Here is a 6,000-nt window from a genome sequence, read left to right on the forward strand (position 1 = left end):
CCAACATTTCTTCTATAACTCGTTGGATCAATCTCAGCTTCTTCTTGTTCCTTTGAAACTTTAAGTCCAAACTCCATTGGTATCTTAGTTGGATTACAAGTTTCAAGTCCTGCTTCTTTCAGAATTCTCCTTGCATAAGCTTCTTGTTTAATCTGAATCCCATCTACTCCTTGATGGACTTCTATGCCAAGGTAATAAGTGAGTTTTCCGAGGTCTGACATCTCAAACTTTGATGACATTTCTCTCTTGAACTCATTGATCACCTTAAGGGAGTTGCCAGTCAAAAATAGATCATATACGTAGACTGCAATCACAAGAAGCATTCCCTTTTCTTCTCTTATGTATACTGATGTTTCTTTAGAGCACTTAACAAATCTGATTTCTCTTAAGATTTGATATAACTTTGTAATCCAGGCTCGAGGAGCTTGTCTTAGACCATATAGAGCTTTTGATAACTTATAAACCTTATGCTCTTGTCCTTTTACTTCAAAACCTTCTAGTTGTTCAACATACACATCTTCTCGCAATTCACCATGTAAGAATGCTGTCTTAACGTCTAAGTGGTGAATTTCCCATGAGTTTGATGTTGTTTCTGCTATTAAGAGACGAATTGTCTCTAGTCTAGCAACTGGTGCGAAAACTTCATCAAAGTCTATGCCTGATTCTTGAACGTATCCCTTAGCTACAAGTCTTGCCTTATATTTGTTGACAGTACCATCAGCATTCTGTTTTATTTTGAAGATCCACTTAAGACCAATCACTTTTACCCCACCTGGCTTATCAACTAGAAACCAAGTCTTGTTTCTGTTGATTGAAATAATTTCTTCTCTACATGCTTGTGTCCATTTAGTCGAGACCTTTGCTTCCTGAAAATTCCTTGGTTCATCATTAACAGAAAGTAGCATAATCTCACATTCTTCTGCAGCTTGAAGAACATAATCCTCCAGATACCGTGGATTTTGTATCTGTCTTGTTGATTTTCGCAGTGGAATGGGTTGAGTTATTTCATCGATCTCTTCTTCTTCTTCTTCTTCTTCGTTATTCTCAGTGTTTTCATTATTCTCTTATTCTTCTTGATTAACATCATTGTTTCCGTTGGTATTGATGATTATGGGTCCTTCGCTTTCATCAGTTACTTGACCCCATCTCATGTGAAACATTCCTGGATCCCTACTTGGTCCATCATTAGTTTCTTTCCAGTTTCAATGTGTTGTCTCATCAAACACCACGTCGCGACTTACTACCACTCTGAATGTTGTTGCTGTTGGAAAACCTTGACGCGTTTGTTTCCCAACTAAACATGATTCACAGATTCTTGATTCATCGTTTATCTGTGGTAGCCCTCGAACCATCTTGTTCTGAGACATAGTTTTTAAGATTCTGAAACTTATGTGTCCTAACCTTGCGCGCCACTTCCATGTCTGATCTTCCAGTCTCATATTCAGACACAATGGCCTTCCAATCATGAGACTTATCTTGTAGAGTCTATTCTGTGAGCGTGAGACTCTAACTAAAAGTCTTCCACTTGGGTCATGAACTGTTAGATAATCTTGTCGCATTCTAACATCACATCCAACTTCTGTAGCTTGTCCTAAACTTAGAATGTTGCTTTGTAAGTTTGGGATGAAGTAGATGTTTGTGACAAGCTTCTGTTCTCCGGTCTTGCTCTGAAATATAATTGATCCTTTCCCTTCAATTTCTACAGAAGATCCATCACCAAACTTCACTTGTCCTTTGATTTTCTCATTGAGTTCAGAAAAGTAGTGTCTCTTACCAGTCATGTGATTGCTGGCTTCATTATCTAAATACCAGATTCCTTCTTCTCCATCCTTTGATTCGTAGTTCTTTGGTATTAGTTTCCCTTCGTTTAAGAATACAACTTCGTGCATGAAAAGAGTTGTATCTGCTTCCCTTGTTTCATTCTTGTTTACTTCTTCCATCTTTTGTATTCTTTCAGGGCATACAGAGGAGAAGTATCCTGGTTTATCACATCTGTAACAAATAATGTTTGATCTATCCTTCTTTTCTTTCTCTTGGTTTTGATCATTCTGACTTGTTGTTCTATCTTGTGAGTTAAACATTCCTCCCCTTTCTCGGCCTATGTTTCCTATACCACCTCTTCCACGACCTCTTCCTCTTGTCGCAGAGTTTTGTTGGTAAGAGTTTGTGTACAAGAGTTTTCCTTGAGTTTCTCCATTGTTTTCTTCATCAAGGATTCTTTCTTCATATGCTTTCAGTCTTCCAATTATATCTTCATAGCTAGTATTCTTTAAATCTAAGACTTGTTCGAGAGAAGCTATGATATGAATATACTTGGATCTTGGTAAACTATTGAGAAAATTCTTTACCAGTTTATCTTCATCAATGGATTGTCCAAGTGACGCAGCTTTTGAGGCTATCTCTGATAGCTTTCCTGCAAAGCTATCAATAGTATCAGTGTCTTTCATCTTCACTCTTTCAAATTCAGATATTAAGGTTTGTAGACGGGCTTCTTAACTCGATCAACTCCGAGATTACGTTCCTTTATTGCATCCCAAATTTTCTTTGAAGTTTCCTGTTCACCAACTTGTAGAACAAGACATTCTGGTATTGCTTGAAAGAGTAATCCAATGGCAACATTGTTTTTGTTTGGGTCCAATGTACCAGGATCAATTGGTTTCCCAAACTTTGTAGATTTTCATCAGTACCTTCATTCTCATGGCCCATACTGTGTAGTTTGTGGCGTTGAGGATTGGAACTTGTATTGATGGTGGCGTGAACTTTTTTGCACCCACAATGGTGGTTTCGTTTTCCATGGCTCATAAACAAGCTCTGATACCAATTAATGGAAACTGCAAGATGAAACTTAGCTTATATAAAGACAACTCTCTTTATTGATGTTTAGAAAATCTCTCAAAACTAAACACAAGCTCTATTCTTGCTCATATGATCAACCACAACTTTGGTGATCATATATATATATAGAACTATGAATTACTTTTCCTAGTCCTATTACCTTATTACATGTCTTTCCTTTTCTTAGAACTAGATGACTTCTAATTCCCTTAGGATTACATCAATTTCCTAATCTTGTCCTAACCAGCTTGTTAGTGACTTCTATGTTGAAGTTTAACCAACATGCCAATGAGTAAGACCAGGGATAATATCATTTGTAACATCTTGAAGAATGGTTTCAATTAGGGCTGCACAAGACCCGCCCACGATACCCAAACCCACCCGTACCCGCTAAATCCGTGGGTTTTTAATCCATACCCGCCCGTTGTGGGTGCGGGGTTGGTTATGAAAAAAAAAAACCGCTGTCTGTGGGTGCGAGGTTGGTTTAAGCTAATACCCGCCCAAAAAACCCGCAAATTATATACCATTAGATAAAACTAATCCTACTCGTCCATTATGAAACCCTAATACTAGTAGATAGGATAACTGATAACCCTCATTCACTTTCTACACTCTTCTCTCTGTTCGGCCTCTCCTCTTCTTCCTCCTCAGTTCTTCTTCTTCACCTACGAACGACAATTACCAGAAATCTTCACCAGAAATCGACAACAACAACTTCGAATCTTCACCAGAAATCGACAACAATCGAAAAATCAACAGATTCAACACTTAATCTTCATCTGTGAACTTCCTAGATATGCATATTTTGGGGGTTTTGGTTTTTTTTCTCACTTAATCAAGGAGAATAGAAGTTACTCTAAATACTTGAATATAAAACGGGTTTAAACCCGTTTAAACCCATACCCGCCCAACCCGTAGCGGGCGGGTAACAAAACCCGCCCGCTGTTTGTGGGTGCGGGGTTGGTTATGAAAAAAAAAAACCGCAGTCTATGGGTGCGAAGTTGATTTTAGCTTATACCCGCCCATACCCGCCCATGTGCAGCCCTAGTTTCAATAGATTCAGAATCGTTTGGAGCTGATTCGGGTAATCTTTTCCGTAAGTAACCAGGTTCGACTTGGCTTCTAACCGGATAATTCTCAACATTTTTGTAGTAATCAGCTAGAAAATCTATCATCATGTGACCCTGCCTTCGGAACTCATCAGGATCAAGTGGATTCTGCAAACATATCGACGTGCTTTCTGGGTTATCAGTTGGAGACTACCCATTTTTACTACTTTTGCTAATGAGTGAGTGAGATAGAGAAAACTGGTGTGGAGAATAAGAAGAACGAAAGGAATGAAAGATATATATATAGAGATTAATGAAGCCCACGCGCTGAAGAGGTCAGGAGGAAAAGAGGTCTGAACTATATTTTATCAGCACGAGCCATAGTGCTAGACCAAAAGGTGCATTATTAGACAAGAAATTACTTAACAATGAGGCAGGAAATTATTAAGGAGGCTGCTGTGCATATGTAGCTAGCTTGATTCATTAGAACTACTGCATGCATATGGGAGTTTGAGTCCTGCCGTCCTGAGTATGGCAGACACTATGTTGCGTCAACTGTTGGCCAGGTGGCATATATCTCAATGGCATCACATTTAAGATTTGTGCACCTGAAATTCTACATTAGATGACGATGAGATTGACCTGCTAGATGCATGCAGTATGTGACATCAAGAATACCCAAAGCAACATGCAGAATCTGTAGTTTGTATGGAAATATAACGAGCTTCGCGTGATTGATTGGAAAATGAAAAACGAGCTTCCCGTAGGAAGGATTTAAGTTTCACTTCGCATGCATCAAAATTTTACACTAACATGGAAATAAATTTAATTAATTAATTAATAACAAAAAGTAGACTGATTTGATGCCTTAAAAGTTGAAACTCTACAACTGTTCTCTGCATCTCTCAAGAACAACCACAAACTTCTTAGTTTTTGACCAGATTACATTCTTGAGATGCGATCACTGGATTCTGCTGCTGCTGCTGTTGGTATACAACAGACGGTTTTGATGATCTGCAGTGATTATATGGAGGAGTACGAGGTAACCATGCCGTTCCTAGCTAGCATTGGGTGTTCGAATTGACTGTGCGTTTGCGGAACAAGAATCACCGTAACATGTCACTTTGAATTTTACTGCCACTCCCAACTTTCAAAATTCCTCAACTCTTTAATTATGTTGTGTCCAAACTTTTGGTGGTACAACAAGAAATATATGGGAAACACTGTTGTATTCCTATGTTTGTGAGACAACAATGATCTGTTCTGCATGCACTAGAACGTATATCTCTAACGACCGAAACCTCCTTTAACGGTAAAACTCTTTTCAGTAGAAGATCAAATTGAATCAACTTGAAAAATAGGTTTACGAGTCTCCATTTAGCTTCTCGGGCATGAGCATATTAACTCCAACTTCGGCATATTTGCTAGAGAAGGCGCATCATCTTTTTTTATTTTGTAGCCGTCTTTTAATTTTACCAAGTAAAACGCTTCAGTGTTTTCATTTGACCAAAGGAAATTTACAATTTACAAATAAAACATAAGCTACTGTTCATAGTCTTAGATTTCTGAACAACTTAATTAACAGACAAGCAAAAAGACCCTAAGATGCGAGTCAGTTAGATCTCCTAGGTTTAAGGGTTAACTACTAGGTTTTAACTGAAGAGAAGAGAGACAAGAAGTTAAACAAGACAGTTTCTATTAATTTCAAAACTCATACAATATACAGAGACTCGATGCATATATATATGCACAACTAATTTGAGGGTTAAGATACTATCTTTCCCAAATAAACACAATTTCCTAATATATAGAGATTTCCAAATATACAGGACTGCCGTGTATGACACGGAGTCACGTTGTGTTAACACCCTCCCGCAAGCGTAACGGGTTATCTTGAACCGTAAGCTTGAACCTTAAAAGAGAAAACCGATCACTAGAAAGTGGTTTTGTAAATATGTCCGCAATTTGATCTTTAGAGGATATAAAACGGACATCAAGAAGCTTGGAAGCTACTTGATCACGAACAAAGTGATAATCAATTTCTATATGTTTCGTCCGAGCATGAAATATAGGATTAACTGTGAGATAAGTTGCACCAAGATTATCACACCATAAT

The sequence above is a fragment of the Papaver somniferum genome, chromosome 2, assembly GCF_003573695.1.
Source record: "Papaver somniferum cultivar HN1 chromosome 2, ASM357369v1, whole genome shotgun sequence".
Classification (NCBI taxonomy): domain Eukaryota; kingdom Viridiplantae; phylum Streptophyta; class Magnoliopsida; order Ranunculales; family Papaveraceae; genus Papaver; species Papaver somniferum.